Here is a 20,810-nt window from a genome sequence, read left to right as displayed (position 1 = left end):
ATAACTCTTCATGCTGTTTGTTTTCCAATTTTCTCAGAGGTTAAGTCTATGGATTCTTCAAATACATTGAGCTGATTTCTGACGTGCTGTTCCTTCTTTTTCCATAGTGTATTTCTGTATTGTTTTAGTGATTCACCATAGTGAAGGTGTAGGCTCGGGTTTTCTGAGTCTCTGTGTTTTTGGTTGGATAGGTTTCTCAATTTATTTTCTTAGGTTTTTGCATTCTTCATCAAACCATTTGCCATTGTTGTTAATTTTCTTCGGTTTTCTGTTAGAAATGTTTGATTTGATAGGGAAGCTGAGAGATCAAAAATACTGTTTAGGTTTTCTACTGCCAAGTTTACACCTTCACTAATACAGTGGAACGTTTTGTCCAGGGAGTTGTCTAAAAGGGATTGAATTTGTTGTTGCCTCTCTCTCCCTCCTTCTCTCTCTCTCAATTCAAATGGGGCTTTATCTTTCTCTCTCTCTGTCTCTCTGTCTCTGTCTCTCTGTCTCTGTCTCTCTGTCTCTGTCTCTCTCTGTGTGTTTGTTTGGGGTATGTTGAGTGGATGCTAAGTACATGCTGTTCTTCAGCAGGTTAAGATGTAAGACGCTCTATCACTAAGCTCTGATGTGATGGAGCTGCTTTATACTACTGACCTCAGGGAGCTGTGGGACGTTTGACCTCCACCCCTATTTGGCAACATTGGAGAGAGGAATGGACTAGTAAGAGACATTGTGGACACCACAGCAGAAACTGAGACTGCTAACACTAACCTGCCCAGTGGAAAAGTCAATATTCTGTCTGTCTAGAAAAATAGAAGAGGTATAAGGAAATGTGAATGGACCAAAACCGAGATGACATGGATGCTGATAATACAATCAGTAGGTGGCGCTCAAGTCATCTAGCTGTAGTGCCGCTCTGGAGGCGTTTAGCCAAGCGCTTCAAATTCAAACGTCTGGAAACCCAGCTCTCATAAACCTCAGGCAACAGCCAGACAGGAGAGGAGAAACCAGGGAGACCAGTTTCAGCTCTCAGTATCACCACGTACTGTCCTGTTGCTGCTTAGAGAAGGAAAATGGATGGGAAAATGCTTACCTAATCTACTAATTGGCCAAATGTGTTGTTCATGTCATTTCTGTTCCTCAATCTCAATACAATGAATAAGATGGAGGGAAAACAATAACTGACAGAAGGGTTGTCTGTCTGTCTTCACTGTTTAGAAGTATGTTTATATTACAGCCTTGTTAGAGTAGACCGCCTCCCAGCTTACACAGTGTTCCAACATTATTTAAGTAATGTTATGCTGTCGTTATCAGGTTTCTATGGTGACATGAGTGACGATGTGAAGGTGTTATGTGTTCTCTGAATAGTTTTGCATGAGCAGTTGATACAATCTCCATACAGTCTCTCCACACACAGTCACAGAGTAGACTGGCCATGATTCATACCATATCTCTTCGCCTGTCAACTCTGAGAGTGAAAAATCCCTCCCCTATTGTTTACTATGATGCTAGTCCATGGGATTTAACGACATCAATAAAGACTAAATATCCTCCCCAACCATGGGACAATCTCCCAGCGGACGTGTTAATCTGGGGCTAATCAAATTTATTTATATAGCCCTTCGTACATCAGCTGATATCCCAAAGTGCTGTACAGAAACCCAGCCTAAAACCCCAAACAGCAAGCAATGCAGGTGTAGAAGCACGGTGGCTAGGAAAAACTCCCTAGAAAGGCCAATACCTAGGAAGAAACCTAGAGAGGAACCAGGCTATGTGGGGTGGCCAGTCCTCTTCTGGCTGTGCCGGGTGGAGATTATAACAGAACATGGTCAAGATGTTCAATGTTCATAAATGACCAGCATGGTCGAATAATAATAAGGCAGAACAGTTGAAACTAGAGCAGCAGCACAGTCAGGTGGAAGTTGAAACTGGAGCAGCAGCATGGCCAGGTAGACTGGGGACAGCAAGGAGTCATCATGTCAGGTAGTCCTGGGGCATGGTCCTAGGGCTCAGGTCAGTTGAAACTGGAACAGCAGCATGGCCAGGTGGACTGGGGACAGCAAGGAGTCATCATGTCAGGTAGTCCTGGGGCATGGTCCTAGGGCTCAGGTCCTCTGAGAGAGAGAAAGAAAGAGAGAAGGAGAGAATTAGAGAACGCACACTTAGATTCACACAGGACACCGAATAGGACAGGAGAAGTACTCCAGATATAACAAACTGACCCCAGCCCCCCGACACATAAACTACTGCAGCATAAATACTGGAGGCTGAGACAGGAGGGGTCAGGAGACACTGTGCTAATCTGTGAAGAAGTGGTTGTTTATGAAGCTAGACGGAGATAAGGGAACACTATTCACTATATAGTGCACTACTTTTGACCAGAGCCACCAATATCTATAATATGTATTTCATGGATACTGCCTCTCCTACACCATTGACTTTACAATGTCCCCCAGTGGCACGCTAGGTAATGAACATCAATGGCAAATATCAGCTGTCCATCTGCTGTTTGGACATGGGGAGAGCTGGAGTGCTGGGCTGTGTTTGTTTGTGTGCATCTGCATGTGTGTATGTGTCTCTCTCTGTGTGTGTGTGTGTGAGACAGACACCACAGGACTTGGAGGTGATCTGTTAATCCGTCGCACATTGACCACGAACGGCCTAATCAATGCCACTGATAAGCTTGTTCCTGATCACAACCGCCTCTATCTTCCTCTATTCCTCTCCTTCTAGGTCTTCCCTCGTTCCTTATCTTCTTTCTCTGTCATCTCTGCCTGTCTTATTGAGAGTTCTCTAGCAACGTAAGAGCAGTCTGGGGCTTTGATCATGTGACGCTCCATCCCAGACATGGATCTATATGCAGGCCTCCCCCATCCCTCTGCTCTGTCCACCTCACATCTCCCTCCCCATCCCCCTCTCCTTTCCTCCGTCTGCCTCCCCCATCCCCCTCTCCTGTCCACCTTACTTACACATCCCTCCCCATCCCCCTTTCCTATCCTTCGTCCACCTCCCTCCCCATCCCCATCCCCCTCTCCTTTCCTCCATCTACCTCCCTCCCCCATCCCCCTCTCCTTTCCTCCGTCTGCCTCCCCCATCCCCCTCTCCTGTCCACCTTACTTACACATCCCTCCCCATCCCCCTTTCCTCTCCTCCATCCACCTCCCTCACCCCCTCCCCCTCTCCGTCCGCCTCCCTCCCCATCCCCCTCTCCTCTTCTTTGTCCGCCTCCCTCCCTGCCCCATCCACCTCCCTCCCCATCCCCTCACCTTTCCTCCATCCACCTCCCTCCCCCATCCCCCTCTCCTCCCCATCCCCTCACCTTTCCTCCATCCACCTCCCTCCCCCATCCCCCTCTCCTCCCTCCCTCCCCATCCCCTCACCTTTCCTCCATCCACCTCCATCCCCCTCTCCTCCGTCCGCCTCCCTCCCCCCATCCCCCTCTCCTCTTCTCTGTCCGCCTCCCTCCCTCCCCCATCCCCTTCTCCTCCATCCACCTCCATCCCCCTCTCCTCCGTCCGCCTCCCTCCCCATCCCCCTCTCATCTTCTCTGTCCGCCTCCCCCATCCCCCTCTCCTCCATCCACCCCCCTCCCTCACCCCCCCCCTCCTCTCCTCTATCCGCCTCCTTCGCCCATCCCCCTCTCCTGTCCTCAATACCCCTCACGTCTCCCTCTCCCTCTCTCTGACCCTGCATGTGGACCAATGACTAAGACCCTGTGCAGACATATGCAATCTATAGCTGTATGTAGGCCTGGGTTGTTTGAAATTCACTCCTCTTTCGAGTAATTTATTTCTGCCTGGGTTCATTTATTTGTGACTGATTTAATTTATTTGTGACTGTGTTAATGTGTTTGACTGTGTTCATTTATTTGTGACAGTGTTCATTTATTTGTGACTGTGTTGTCTGGCCATGTATAGCATATATGTTCCCTTATCATTATTTTTTGATAATCCCAATTTAAACACTTGACTCCCAATCCCCAAAACACATGTAAACACTGGACTATAAATTGTGCCTTCCTGTATTATACTGATGCTAAACATTTTATTCTATTCTACTGAGACATTAACTTTATGTTCATATTCTTATTGCTGTTGCATTGTCTAAGAAGGAACCTGCAAGTAAGCATTTCTGTGTATACCATGTGTATCCTGTACATATGACTATGCATTTTTTAAGTTTCAAATTTTATTAGTCGCCTGGCTGGTGTCCTTGTGTATAAATAGGGACTAGGTTGGCATGTTAGTTAGTAGTATGGAGAAGGTGAAGCTGTATGGTTCTTTCTTCTTCCCATCTATGCGTGCCATGGGAAAGCTGTCCCTGGGGACTTGGGGAGAGAGGGGACCTGTCTGTAGGAGACCACATCCACCTGGGGATTCAAATGGTTGGACAAGCAACAATTCAACCAAACTACAACATCTACTCTCTCTGCCTCTAAGATATGAGATAGGAAGAACTTGTATGATTTCTTTACAGACAACACTATGCAATTGTACTCAAATTCATTCTTTGCGTCTGTAGGCTAACATATACTTACAATCAGTGCTATCAGTCGGAAATACAAATTATTGTCTCGCCGTTTTCATTTAATATGGTTCATATAGTTGTCTATAAAATCAAAAATCCTGTTCGTAGATCACGCATGCATAAACAATTCATTTAATCATTTCCAGTCTCAGTCATTGTGGTGCTGATTCCCAGATAAAGCAGTTGATTCTGATCAGAATAATTGAGGGAGGCTGTGGAGCTGCTGGAGTCAACCACAGACTTTTAGGGAATAGGAAAACAATGTCACCAAGAGGTCACAGCACAGTACATTACCGGAGAAACGTGTGAGGCATTATATTCACAATGAGTATCCAGCAGACAGAAATTACGATGTGAAGAAACATCCAAACCTCAAATCAAATCAAATGTTATTGGTCACGTACACATGGTTAGCAGATGTTAATGCGAGTGTAGCGAAATGCTTGTGCTTCTAGTTCCGACAGTGTGATATCTAACAAGTAATCTAACAAATTCACAATGACTACCTTAAACACACAAATGTAAAGGGATGAATAAGAATATGTATATCTAAATATATGGATGAGCGATGGCCATGCGACATAGGCAAGATGTAGTAGATGGTATAGAATACAGTATACACATATGAGATGAGTAATGTAGGATATGTAGTCATTAAAGTGGCATCATTTAAAGTGACTAGTGATACCTTTATTAAATCCATTTATGTAATGTATTAAAGTGGCAAAAGATGTGAGTCTGTATGTTGGCAGCAGCCACTCTATGTTAGTGATGGCTGTTTAACAGTCTAATGGCCTTGAGACAGAAGCTGTTATTCAGTCTCTCGGTCCCAGCTTTGATGCACCTGTACTGACCTCGCCTTCTGGATGGTAGCGGGGTGAACAGGCAGGGTGGTTGTTGTCCTTAATCTTTTTGGCCTTCCTGTGACATCGGGTGCAGTAGGTGTCCTGGAGGGCAGGTAGTTTGTGTTGTGCAGACCGCACTACCCTCTGGAGAGCCTTGCGGTTGTGGGCGGAGAAGTTGCCATACCAGGCGGTGATACAGCCTGACAGGATACTCTCGATTGTGCATCTGTAAAAGTTTGTTTTCGGTGACAGGCCAAATTTCTTCAGCCTCCTGAGGTTGAAGAGGTGCTGTTGCGTGATGTGTACGCCAAGGAGCTTAAAACGTTCTACAATCTCCACTACTGTCCCGTCGATGGGATGGAGGGATGCTCCCTCTGCTGTTTCCTGAAGTCCACAATCATCTCCTTTGTTTTGTTGACGTTGAGTGAGAGGTTATTTTCCTGACACCACACTCCGAGGACCCTCACCTCTTCCCTGTAGGCCATCTCGTTGTTGTTGGTAATCAAGCCTACCACTGTAGTGTCATTTACAATATTGATCATTGAGTTGGAGGCGTGCAAGGCCACGCAATCATGGGTGAAGAGGTAGTACAGGAGAGGGCTGAGAACGCACCCTTGTGGGGCCCCATTGATGTGGATAAGCGGGGTGGAGATGTTGTTTCCTACCCTCACCACCTGGGGGTGGCCTGTCAGACAGTCCAGGACCCAGTTGCACATGGTGGGGTCGAGACCCAGGGTCTGGAGGGTGAAATGCTGAGCTGTAGTCAATGAACAGCATTCTTACATAGGTATTCCTCTTGTCCAGATGGGATAGGGGAGTGTGCAGTGTGATTTTTTAAAAATGTTTACATTTATTTAACCTTTATTTAGCCAGGTAGGCTAGTTGAGAACAAGTTCTCATTTGCAACTGCGACCTGGCCAAGATAAAGCATAGCAATTCGACACATACAACAACACAGAGTTACACATGGAATAAACAGAACATAGACTCAATGATACAGTAGGAAAAAAAGTATATATACAGTGAGTGCAAATGAGGTAAGATAAGGGAGTTAAGGCAATAAATAGGCCATGGTGGCAATATAGCAATATAGCAATTAAACACTGGAATGGTAGATGTGCAGAAGATACATGTGCAAGTAGAGATACTGGGGTGCAGTAAATAAATACAGTATAGGGATGAGGTAGATAGATTGGCTGTTTACAGATGGGCTATGTACAGGTGCAGTGATCTGTGAGCTGCTCTGACAGCTGGTGCTTAAAGCTAGTGAGGGAGATATGTGTCTCCAGCTTGAGTGATTTTTGCAGGTCGTTCCAGTCATTGGCAGCATAGAACAAGAAGGAAAGGCGACCAAAGTAGGAATTGGCTTTGGGGGTGACCAGTGAGATATCCAGCTGGAGCGCGTGCTACGAGTGGGTGCTGCTATGGTGACCAGTGAGCTGAGATAAGGCAGGGCTTTACCTAGCAGAGACTTGTAGATAACCTGTAGCCAGTGGGTTTGGCGATGAGTATGAAGTGAGGGCCAACCAACGAGAGCATACAGGTCGCAATGGTGGGTAGTGTATGGGGCTTTGGTGACAAAACGGATGGCACTGTGATAGACTGCATCCAATTTGTTGAGTAGAGTGTTGGAAGCTATTTTATAGATGACATCGCCGAAGTCGAGGATCGGTAGGATGGTCAGTTTTACGAGGGTATGTTTGGCAGCATGAGTGAAGGATGCTTTGTTGCCTATATAGTGCATAGCCTTTGACCAGAGCCTTATGTGCACAACTGCTCTTTGGACACTGTGTTAACTAACCTCCAGACAAGCTTCAATGCCATACAACCCTCCTTCCATGGACTCCAACTGCTCTTAAATGCAAGTAAAACTAAATGCATGCTACTCAATCGATCACTGCCCCCACCTGCTCGCCCGTCCAGCATCACTACTCTGGACGGTTCTGACTTAGAATACGTGGACAACTACAAATACCTAGGTGTCTGGTTAGACTGGAAACTCTCCTTCCAGACTCACGTTAAGCATTTCCAATCCAAAACTAAATCTAGAATCGGCTTCCTATGAAGTCAATAGGGTTCCATTTGGGAATCACCCTGAGATGCACTCTTTTTTAACTACAGCACTTTATTCACATTTTTAATAGGTTGACTGTATCATGCAACTGTAACGGCGTTCTTCGTTTGTCGAAAGAGAGTCGGACCAAAATGCAGCGTGGTGGTTAATCATGATCTTTAATAAAGAAAACGGCGATACATGAAATAACTAAATAAATACGAAAACAACAAACGGAACGTGAAACCTATTACAGCCTATCTGGTGAACACTACACAGAGACAGGAACAATCACCCACGAAATACAAAGTGAAACTCAGGCTACCTAAATACGGTTCCCAATCAGAGGCAACGAGAATCACCTGACTGCTGATTGAGAACCGCCTCAGGCAGCCAAGCCTATACAACACCCCTAATCAGCCGCGATCCCAAATACTACAAACCCCAATACAAATTACAACAACAGAAACCACTGTCACACCCTGGCCTGACCAAATATATAACGAAAACACAAAACACTAAGACCAAGGCGTGACAGCAACAGCATTAGAAATAGAATGAATAGAACGGACAAATCATTGACTTGAATGGGGGCTCCGTTTATATTCATTATATTTCTATGCATTTAATCCTAACCGATAGACAAAATCAAAATAGATAACTTTCGAAAAACTGGCCCCTGGTGATTTACAACTCATGATTTATTAACCTGGATCTTTCAATAAACATGATTCTTCTTAGCAATGCAGTATATGCTGTTGCATGATAGTCAACCTGTTAAAAATGTCAATACGGTAGTTAAAAAAGGGTGCAGATAGATAACTTTAAATAAACTGGGCCCTGCACATATTTCTGTAGCAGGCCACACACACACACACACACACACACACACACACACACACACACACACACACTTCCCTCTCTCACATACACTCTGAGCCTGCCTGCCAGCTGCTCTGCTGTCTTTTACATCTCAGTAGTTAAGATAAGAAGAGTTCTCGCCGTACACTGAAAATATGCAAACACTGTGAGAAAAGGGGAGGCAGAGAGGCTGGATCAAAGATAGGAGGCCAAAGGGGAACACAGCCAGGGATGGGTATTAACTGAGTGCTGCAATTAAATTTCAGTCATTAGGGATAGTTGATTACCTGTCCTGTAATCACTCTCAACTCTCAGGTCTGGAAATATTTCATTTTCTCTAATCTGGGTCAGTTCAAAGACACCAGAGAGAGAGAGAGACTGTAGGTTCTGTACATGGTTGCATCCCAAATGACACCCTATTTCCTATATAGTGCACTTCTTTTGATCAGGGCAGATGGCCTATCCTACCTCTCTCAGGCCTATCCTACCTCTCTCAGGGCCTATCCTACCTCTCTTAGGGCCTATTCAACCTCCCTGGGCTCTGGTCAAAAGGGAATAGGGAATAGGGTGCCATTTGGAATGCAAGCAGGAGTACTCTGAGCCAAACTTCCCTGTAACCTCGGGGTCATACACTTGGCATATATTTTTGAAGGTAATATATCTGTGCTGGTAATGAGTGGTTGATGGCAATGTATTTCTTGTTAAAGGTCTGCCACTCTAAAGGAGAGCTGGGTAACCGCCCCCCCCCCCCCCCCCCCCCCCCCCCAACCGGGAGGGGAGGGGCCATCAGTTGGTGCATGCTGAGGATGAAGCCCAGCCATTAGAGTAGATGGTCTCTGTAGCGGGAAAGAGTTTCTCTCTCTCTCTCTGGCTGCTGACCAAGAATGAGAATGATGCTGTGTCCCAAATGGCACCCTATTCTCCATAGGCTTAGAGTGCACTACTTTTGACCAGGACCCATAGGGTAGTACACTATGTAGGGAATAGTGTGCCATTTAGAACACAGACTCATTCTCATTGACCCACTTATGGCTCTCCAATCAATAACAAGACTGTCCCAGAGGTCTCCCTGAGCAGCCTGAGAGGGTGTTTGTGTGTGTGTGTGTGTGTGTGTGTGTGCCTCAGCCAGCGTCAAATGGACCTTATCAAATGACTCACATGGACCAAATCTAGAGCCACCCATCACACAGCCCAATTAACCAGAAAGTCTAGCCAATTATAACCAAGTGATTATCCATTCTAATTGTTGACATGAATGTTCAACAAAACCACACCACTGATTTACAGGTCAACAAAACCACACCATGATTTACAGGTCAACAATAACACACCATGATTTACAGGTCAACAATAACACACCATGATTTACAGGTCAACAAAAATACACCATGATTTACAGGTCAACAATAACACACCATGATTTACAGGTCAACAAAAATACACCATGATTTACAGGTCAACAAAAAACACCACTGATTTACAGGTCAACAAAAACACACCATGATTTACAGGTCAACAAAATCACACCACTGATTTACAGGTCAACAAAAACATGTTGTAGGTGATTTTACTCAGATACTCAGATGATCTTTTGTAGACCAACTGACCCTCTGACACTGTAAATCATATAGAAGTATTGTCACGCCCTGACCTCAGATCCGTTTTATGTCTCTATTTTGGTTTGGTCAGGGCGTGAGTTGGGGTGGGAATTCTATGTTTTGTATTTTTGTGTGTTTGGCCGGGTGTGGTTCTCAATCAGAGGCAGCTGTCTATCATTGTCTCTGATTGAGAACCATACTTAGGTAGCCTTTTCCCACCTGTGTTTTGTGGGTAGTTGTTTTCTGTTTTTGTGTCTGCACCAGACAGAACTGTTTCGGTTTCGTTCGTTCTCGTTGTTATTTCAGTGTTCAGTTCAAATGAAACTATGAACACATCCACGCTGCACCTTGGTCCTCTCTTTCCAACAGCCGTTACAAGTACCTTGATTATTATTATGTCTTTAGGGGAATATCAGCTTTAATATTGCAGATAGATTGTAGCTGCCATCAATGTAATTGCTTGCATCACTTCCAATCCCCCATATATTTGTTTGCAAATATATATACAGTACCTGTCAAGTTTGGACACACCTACTCATTCAAGTTTTTGTTGTTGTTGTATTTTCTACTTTATAGAATGGTGAAGATGTCAAAACTATGAAATAACACATATTGAATCATGTGGTAAGCAAAAAAGTGTTCCAAAAAAATCTAAATATTTTTAATATTTGAGATTCTTCAAAATAGCCACCCTTTGCCTTGACAGCTTTGCACTCTCTTGGCATTCTCTCAACCAGCTGGTACTCTACTGAGACCATCTACTCTACTGTATACATACATACATACATACATACATACATATATACATACGCACATTTAAAAAAAATACTTTCCTTTATTAACTTCTAACCCTACCACCCCTCCCCCAATTGGCATAAACAAGTGAACAAGAACGCTTAGGCTTCTACTTCCAGCTTATACATACAGTTGAAGTCAGAAGTTTACATACACCTTAGCCAAATACACTTAAACTCAGTTTTTCACAATTCCTGACATTTAATCCTAGTAAAAATTTCCTGTCATAGTTCAGTTAGGATCACCATTTTATTTTAAGAATATGAAATGTCAGAATAATAGTAGAGAGAATGATTTATTTCAGATTTTATTTAATTCATCGCATTCCCAGTGGGTCAGAAGTTTACATACACTCAATTAGTATTTGGTAGCATTGTCTTTAAAATGTTTAACTTGGGAAAAACGTTTTGGCTAGCCTTCCACAAGCTTCCCACAATAAGTTGGGTGAATTTTGGCCCATTCCTCCTGACAGAGCTGGTGTAACTGAGTCAGGTTTGTAGGTCTCCTTGCTCGCACACACTTTTTCAGTTCTGCCCACACATTTTCTATAGGATTGAGGTCAGGGCTTTGTGATGGCCACTCCAATACCTTAACTTTATTGTCCTTAAGCTATTTTGCCACAACTTTGGAAGTATGCTTGGGGTCATTGTCCATTTGGAAGACCCATTTGTGAGTATGATCTTTGACCCCATGTGCAGCTGCAAACCATAGTCTGGAGCTTTTATGGCTCTTTTGGAGCAGTGGTTACTTCCTTGCTGAGCAGCCTTTCAGGTTATATCGATATAGGACCTGTTTTACTGAGGATATAGAAACTTTTGTACCTGTTTCCTCCAGCATCTTCACATGGTCCTTTGCTGTTGTTCTGGGATTGATTTGCACTTCTCGCACCAAAGTAAGTTCATCTCTAGGAGACGGCTGCGTGGTCCCATGGTGTTTATATTTGCGTACTATTGTTTGTACAGATGAACATGGTACCTTCAGGCATTTGGAAATTGCTCCCAAGGATGAACCAGACTTGTGGAGGTCTACAATTTCCAAGTTTTGATTCCGGAGTAGTTTTGCATATCTGTTCATTATCCATGTGCTGAAAATCTCTTCCCAACTATTTTGCAATCTATATGGCACAGCTGTAAATGTATTGGTCTTTAAATGAAACTGGTATACTTTTCTATTCATCACCATTTTCTTTAACCAATGATGGTCTTTAATGCCGACAGACAAGTTCCCTACTTTTCCCCCTTCCACTTTCCTCTTCCATTTTTGTGATAATGCTGCAATTAGTTGGTTGTAATTTTGGGTAGAGCAGACATTCCCATAGGTCTGTGTTAGCTGCATGTGTGATATAACTCCCCCAGTCCTATTCATGATATCGTTTACAGAGATTATACTTAAAAATATTTATAAAATCTATAAATAACGTTTTTAGAAATGTATTAGTATATTTGAGTTTAACCATAATATTTGTTTTATTATTTGTTCTGCTTTTTCTGGTGGATTAAATAGACATTTCAACCAACATTCTATGGCTTGTTTAAAAATAGTGATATTTGGGAGATGATTATCAAAGTATCTCATTGAATGGGTTATAGCCTGGTCCCAGATCTCTTTGTTCTGTCTTGAGTTGACAACTCCTATACTCACAAACAGATCTAGCACCAGCGGCCATTTGTATCATGTTTTTCAGAGTAGGAGTGCGGAACCTTGATTCAGTTTTGCCTTTAAAAGATCACAATGGGGTTGATTCCGACATAGGAATTCATGCCTTCACCACGCACGCCTTTCCTATGCACTTCTCAGTAGTTGGTATTCGGACTTACCTTATTCATTTGCATGAGGTGCTCTGCAGGTGTGGCTACCTTACGCTTTCTGAATAAATCTCATTCAACCACTGAAAGCCCTCCCACTTGCTGGCCAACAGATTCTCTCGTGGAGACTTCATTCAATAGAGCTTTCAGTACCTTTAATTATCATTTTCGACAGACTCAATAGAATACATCGAGAGATCGGGTTCAGAATATAGGGATCAATGAAAGAAAGCCCTCTATGCGTATTCGTCTGCGTTTCAGCACCAACTGGTAGATTTAATAATACTCTGATCTTGTAGATTATTTAGGGATATTTTAAGGTTATGAAAGTATGAATCAATAAAAAAAAATTTGGAGAGCCTTTACACAAGAAATACTGTATATTGATGAATACAGAAAAGTGTGGTTTGATTCAAATTCAAGTTCAAAAGCGGCTAATAATCCTTCTATATCAGCCCTGATTCTAACTAATCATGGAACTGTATGACAACGGTCCAGTCGTGGTGAACCGTGCACTAGGCTCCACGTTTAACCTGCTAGTGTGGTTTGAGTTTTATAATGATTCAAATGTCCCTAATTATTGCACAACGTTAGGCTAACATGATCTGCTAATGCTAGCAACCTCCAGGAACAGCTTACGCGGACTTGACAGAGAAAAGAAAGGTAAACGGAATTGAATGATGCAAAATGTAAGCTACGAATTGAAGAAAACTAACACTAAAGTGACAGTTATAAATGTATGGGTATTACTGAAGGTGGCTCCTGATAGTGGCTACTATTTAACATGATACAAATTGTAAAATAAAATATATAATTAAAACATTCTAAAGCGATTTCATCAACTCAGCAGATTCAACCCTACAGAAGCCTATAGCTTGGGTCTCCAGATTTCATCAACTCAGCAGATTCAGCCCTACAGAAACCTATAGCTTGGGTCTCCAGATTTCATCAACTCAGCAGATTCAACCCTACAGAAACCTATAGCTTGGGTCTCCAGATTTCATCAACTCAGCAGATTCAGCCCTACAGAAGCCTATAAGCTTGGGTCTCCAGATTTCATCAACTCAGCAGATTCAGCCCTACAGAAGCCTATAGCTTGGGTCTCCAGATTTCATCAACTCAGCAGATTCAGCCCTACAGAAGCCTATAGCTTGGGTCTCCAGATTTCATCAACTCAGCAGATTCAGCCCTACAGAAGCCTATAGCTTGGGTCTCCAGATTTCATAAACTCAGCAGATTCAGCCCTACAGAAACCTATAGCTTGGGTCTCCAGATTTCATCAACTCAGCAGATTCAGCCCTACAGAAACCTATAGCTTGGGTCTCCAGATTTCATCAACTCAGCAGATTCAGCCCTACAGAAACCTATAGCTTGGGTCTCCAGATTTCATCAACTCAGCAGATTCAGCCCTACAGAAACCTATAGCTTGGGTCTCCAGATTTCATCAACTCAGCAGATTCAGCCCTACAGAAACCTATAGCTTGGGTCTCCAGATTTCATCAACTCAGCAGATTCAGCCCTACAGAAACCTATAGCTTGGGTCTCCAGATTTCATCAACTCAGCAGATTCAGCCCTACAGAAACCTATAGCTTGGGTCTCCAGATTTCATCAACTCAGCAGATTCAGCCCTACAGAAGCCTATAGCTTGGGTCTCCAGATTTCATAAACTCAGCAGATTCAGCCCTACAGAAACCTATAGCTTGGGTCTCCAGATTTCATCAACTCAGCAGATTCAGCCCTACAGAAACCTATAGCTTGGGTCACTACGCTTTCCCACCTCGACAAAAGGAACATCTATGTGAGAATGCAGTACATTGCCTACAGCTCAGCATTCACCACTATAGTACCCACAAAGCTCATCACTAAGCTAAGGAACCTGGGACTAAACACCTCCCTCTGCAACTGGATCCTGGACTTCCTGATGGGTTGCCCCCTGGTGGAAAGGGTAGGCAACAACACATCTGACATGCTGATCTTCAACACTGGGGTGCGTGCTCAGTCCCCTCCTGTACTCACTGTTCACCCACGACTGCGTGGCCAAGCACAACTCCAACACCATCATTAAGTTTGCTGATTACACAACAGTAGTAGGCCTGATCACCGACAACGATGAGACAGCATATCGGGAGGAGGTCAGAGACCTGGCAGTTTGGTGCCAGGACAACAACCACTCCCTCAGTGGGAGCAAGACAAAGGAGCTGATTGTGGAATATAGGAAAAGGAGGGCTGAACAAGGTCCCGTTAACATTGATGCGGCAGAAGTAGATCGGATCGAGTTTTAAGTTCCTTGGTGTCCACATCACCATCCAGGACCTCTATACTAGGTGTTGTCAGAGGAATGCCCAAGTTATGTCAAGACTTCAGTCATTCAAGTCATAGACTGATCTCACGGCAAGCAGTATTTGAATGCCAAGTCTAGGAACAAAAGGCTCCATAATAGCTTCTACCCCCAAGCCATAAGACTGCTGAACAATTCATCAAATGGCCACCTGGACTATTTGTAAGGTCAAAACGTGGTATTCGACGCATGTGACAAATAACATTTGATTTGATGTCATGTTGATATGATTTTCACTTCCATATGACTGGTTTCACATTCGTCTCCTGGGATCATAAGGAAAAATCATCTAAAACAATTATGTGTATTTACAATCCCCTTCTCCAAGACAGATTACTAATTTACCTAGCTATTATAAATAGCTTATCAGTGTATAAATTACAGTGAATGGAGAATGCTGTTATTTCTATTAGAAAAAAGAAAGGAGACGCTATTTCCACTTGGAACCTGTAGGTTCACTCGACCTTATTCATGGTTTCCTCGCGCGTGAAGGTGGTGGAATTATAATGGAGTTAAGTCAATGTCAGAAAACAGCGTATCTGTAGACACACCTCTGCCACATACCCTGTATTCACATCTTAAATCTCCACCTTGAACGAATAGCAGGTGAATAGCATGCTATTCTCATGCTTAAGTTCAAGGTCAGAGTACGCATAGAGAGAAAAGTGCATAAAAAAGGGAATTAAATTCCATTTACGCGCTCTTAACTTGGGTCGGAATCAGGGCCAATATGATTACATGAACAGGGGGGTACTGGGAGATAACTCAGGGAGTCAATGACACCTCTGATAGAAGAATGGATGGTAAAAAGGCCTTAGGCCTAGATTCAATGGTTAGCGCCGAACACCTGCGGTATTGCCTGATCAGAGAGTGTGTTGTACAGAGGACTTATATTTCTAGTGCAAGAGAGCAAATAGGAATTTGCATCTGGCCCCCAGGATGATAAGCCTGACTGTGCTGCTGCTCCAGTTTCAACTGTTCTGCCTTATTATTATTCGACCATGCTGGTCATTTATGAACATTTGAACATCTTGGCCATGTTCTGTTATAATCTCCACCCGGCACAGCCAGAAGAGGACTGGCCACCCCACATAGCCTGGTTCCTCTCTAGGTTTCTTCCTAGGTATTGGCCTTTCTAGGGAGTTTTTCCTAGCCACCGTGCTTCTACACCTGCATTGCTTGCTGTTTGGGGTTTTAGGCTGGGTTTCTGTACAGCACTTTGAGATATCAGCTGATGTACGAAGGGCTATATAAATAAATTTGATTTGATTTTGATTTAAGCCAATCTGAATGTGCTTCAGAAAAACATGTATTTTAAATCAACGCACAGTAATTGTCTACTCCCCTTCAGTGTTCCTTTAAACCACAGATCTGGAATGATTTGTGTGTGTATGTGTGTTTTAAAAAAAAAAGTATATTTATTTAACCTTTATTTAACCAGGTAGGACAGTTGAGAAGAAGTTCTCATTTACAACTGCGACCTGACCAAGATAAAGCAAAGCAGTTCGACACAAACAACAACACAGAGCTACACATGGAATAAACAAACGTACAGTCAATAACACAATAGAAAAAAGTCTAACAGTGTGTTCAAATGGCGTGAGGAGGTAAGGCAATAAATAGGCTATAGTAGTGAAGAAATGACAAATTAGCAAATTAACACTGGAGTGATAGATGTACAGATGAAGATGTGCAAGGTGAAATACTGGTGTGCAAAAGAGCAAAAAGTAAATTAAAACAATATGGGGATGAGGTAGGTAGATTGGATGGGATTTAAAAAAAAATATATATATTTCACCTTTATTTAACCAGGTAGGCTAGTTGAGAACAAGTTCTCATTTGCAACTGCGACCTGGCCAAGATAAAGCATAGCAGTGTGAGCAGACAACAAAGAGTTACACATGGAGTAAACAATTAACAAGTCAATAACACAGTAGAAACCAAAGGGGGAGTCTATATACAATGTGTGCAAAAGGCATGAGGAGGTAGGCAAATAACAGATTAACACTGGAGTGATGAATGATCAGATGGTCATGTACAGGTAGAGATATTGGTGTGCAAAAGTGCAGAAAAGTAAATAAATAAAAACAGTATGGGGATGAGGTAGGTGAAAAAGGGTGGGCTATTTACCAATAGACTATGTACAGCTGCAGCGATCGGTTAGCTGCTCAGATAGCTGATGTTTGAAGTTGGTGAGGGAGATAAAAGTCTCCAACTTCAGCGATTTTTGCAATTCGTTCCAGTCACAGGCAGCAGAGTACTGGAACGAAAGGCGGCCAAATGAGGTGTTGGTTTTAGGGATGATCAGTGAGATACACCTGCTGGAGCGCGTGCTACGGATGGGTGTTGCCATCGTGACCAGTGAGCTGAGATAAGGCGGAGCTTTACCTAGCATGGACTTGTAGATGACCTGGAGCCAGTGGGTCTGGCGACGAATATGTAGCGAGGGCCAGCCGACTAGAGCATACAAGTCGCAGTGGTGGGTGGTATAAGGTGCTTTAGTGACAAAACGGATGGCACTGTGATAGACTGCATCCAGTTTGCTGAGTAGAGTGTTGGAAGCCATTTTGTAGATGACATCGCCGAAGTCGAGGATCGGTAGGATAGTCAGTTTTACTAGGGTAAGCTTGGCGGCGTGAGTGAAGGAGGCTTTGTTGCGGAATAGAAAGCCGACTCTTGATTTGATTTTCGATTGGAGATGTTTGATATGAGTCTGGAAGGAGAGTTTGCAGTCTAGCCAGACACCTAGGTACTTATAGATGTCCACATATTCTAGGTCGGAACCATCCAGGGTGGTGATGCTAGTCGGGCATGCGGGTGCAGGCAGCGACCGGTTGAAAAGCATGCATTTGGTTTTACTAGCGTTTAAGAGCAGTTGGAGGCCACGGAAGGAGTGTTGTATGGCATTGAAGCTTGTTTGGAGGTTAGATAGCACAGTGTCCAAAGACGGGCCGAAGGTATATAGAATGGTGTCGTCTGCGTAGAGGTGGATCAGGGAATCGCCCGCAGCAAGAGCAACATCATTGATATACACAGAGAAAAGAGTCGGCCCGATATTTACAGTTGAGCTGTGTATAGCTGCAGTGATCGGTGAGCTGCTCAGATAGCTGATGTTTAAAATAAGTGAGGGAGATATAAGTCTCCAACTTCAGCGATTTTTGCAATTCCTTCCAGTCAGTCAATTCCTGGCAGCAGATAACTGGAAGGAAAGGCTGCCAAAGGAAGTGTTGGCTTTGGAGATGACCAGTGAAATATACCTGCTGGAGCACGTGCTACAGGTGGGTGTTGTTATCGTGACCAGTGAGCTGAGATAAGGCTGAGTTTACCTAGCAAAGACTTATAGATGACCTGGAGCCAGTGGGTCTGGTGACGAATATGTAGCGAGGGCCAGCCAACGAGAGCATACAGGTCGCAGTGGTGGGTGGTGTATGGGGCTTTGGTGACAAAACGGATGGCACTGTGATAGACTGCATCCAGTTTGCTGAGTAGAGTGTTGGAGGCTATTTTGTAAATGACGTCGCCAAAGTCGAGGATCGGTAGGATAGTCAGTTTTACAAGGGTACGTTTGGCGGCGTGAGTGAAGGATGCTTTGTTGCGAAATAGGAAGCCGATTCTAGATTTACTTTTGGATTGGAGATGTTTATTATGAGTCTGGAAGGAGAGTTTACTGTCTAGCCAGACACCTAGGTATTTGTAGTTGTCTACGTATTCTAAGTCAGAACCGTCCAGAGTAGTGATGCTGGTCGGGTGGGCTGGTGCGGCCAGCGATCGGTTGAAGAGCATGCATTTAGTTTTACTAGCTTTTAAGAGCAGTTGGAGGCCACGGAAGGAGTGTTGTATGGCATTGAAGCTCGTTTGGAGGTTAGTTAACACAGTGTCCAAAGAAGGGCCAGATGTATACAGAATGGTGTCGTCTGCACAGAGAAAAGAGTCGGCCTGAGAATTGAACCCTCTGGCACCCCCATAGAGACTGCCAGAGGTCCGGATAACAGGCCCTCCAATTTGACACACTGAACTATAGCTGAGAAGTAGTTGGTGAACCAGGTGAGGTAGTCATTTGAGAAACCAAGGCTGTTGAGTCTGCTGATAAGAATACGGTGATTTACAGAGTCGAATGCCTTGGCCAGGTCGATGAAGACGGCTGCACAGTACTGTCTTTTATCGATGGCGGTTATGATATTGTTTAATACCTTGAGCGTGGCTGAGGTGCACCCGTGACCAGCTCGGAAACCCGATTGCACAGAGAAGGTACAGTGGGATTCGAAATGGTCAGTGATCTGTTTATTAACTTGGCTTTTGAAGACTTTAGAAAGGCAGGGCAAGATGGATATAGGTCTGTAACAGTTTGAGACTAGAGTATCACACACGTTGAAGAGGGGGGTGACAGCTTTCCAATCTTTAGGGATCTCGGACGATGCAATAGAGAGGTTGAACAGACTGGTAATGGCGGTTGCAACAATGGCGGTGGATAATTTTAGAAAGAGAGGGTCCAGATACGTGTGCTTATTTAACTAGGCAAGTAAGTTAAGAACAAATTCTTATTTACAATGACGGCCTACCGGGGAACAGTGGGTTAACTGCCTTGTTCAGGGGCAGAACGACAGATTTTTACCTTGTCAGCTTGGGGATTCAATTTAGCAACCTTTCGGTTACTGGCCCAACGCTGAAATCACTGGGCTAGCTGCCGCCCCAAAAACATACACACACTTGTGACTTATGATCTGTGTGTGTTCTTTTGTGTTTGTGTGTGACTGTGATTATACACACACAACATGCAATACAGTCATACGCAGTATGTCTGAGTTATGGTGCGCCCCCCCAGGGTCACGCCGGCATGATAACAACAGACTGGGGGATTTAATGGCAACAAGTTAAATGACCCATTCTGACCAGTTATCTCATCCTGTCACCTGATGCTAACATGCTACAAATACCAGCTGAATGTTTGTGTATGTTTTTGCGTGTGTGTGTGTGTGTGTGTGTGTGTGTGTGTGTGTGTGTGTGTGTGTGTGTGTATGGTAGCTGGAGAGATAACTCAGGTAGTCAGTGACACCTATGATAGAAGAATGGATGGTAAAAAGACCTTAGGCCTAGATTCAATTGGTAGCGCTGAACAAAAGGCAATGTTCCCGTGTTCGTGGAGACTGCATCCACGGTAAACACTGAATATGTCAGCTCAGGGTTTCCTAGTGGTTAGAGAGTTGGACTAGTAACTGGAAGGTTGCAAGTTCAAACCCCCGTGCTGACAAGGTACAAGGCCCCTGAACAGGCAGTTAACCCACTGTTCCTAGGCCGTCATTGAAAATAAAAATTTGTTCTTAAACTGACATGCCTAGTTAAATAAAGGTAAAATGTTTTTAAAAAATGTAAAAAAAAGAAAAGTATTGTTAAATTGTAAGTGCAATATAAGGTGTATCTTCTGCACTAAGGTTGTATCTAGCCCTTAGTACAGAGTATACGTTTTTTATTTGTTTTGTATTTTTTGTTTAACCTTTTATTTAACTAGGCAAGTCAGTTAAGAACAAATTCTTATTTTACATTGATGGCCTCCCCTACAGCCTGAAACTGTGATCAATGTGAACATGTATCCTTTGTTAACATAATGTACAGTACAGTATGAATGTGTCCTATAGCATCAAATTCAAACAATTTTACATCAGCAGTCGTCAAAACGTGCTTTTACAACCCGGCCTAGGTCCCAAAACGTGCTTTTACAACCCGGGCTAGGTCCCAAAACGTGCTTTTACAACCCAGGCTAGGTCCCAAAACGTGCTTTTACAACCCGGCCTAGGTCCCAAAACGTGCTTTTACAACCCAGGCTAGGTCCCAAAACGTGCTTTTACAACCCAGGCTAGGTCCCAAAACGTGCTTTTACAACCCAGGCTAGGTCCCAAAACGTGCTTTTACAACCCGGCCTAGGTCCCAAAACGTGCTTTTACAACCCAGGCTAGGTCCCAAAACGTGCTTTTACAACCCGGCCTAGGTCCCAAAACGTGCTT

This window comes from Oncorhynchus kisutch, linkage group LG12 (genome assembly GCF_002021735.2).
Source record: "Oncorhynchus kisutch isolate 150728-3 linkage group LG12, Okis_V2, whole genome shotgun sequence".
Classification (NCBI taxonomy): Eukaryota; Metazoa; Chordata; class Actinopteri; order Salmoniformes; family Salmonidae; genus Oncorhynchus; species Oncorhynchus kisutch.
This window is presented reverse-complemented; position numbering follows the sequence as displayed.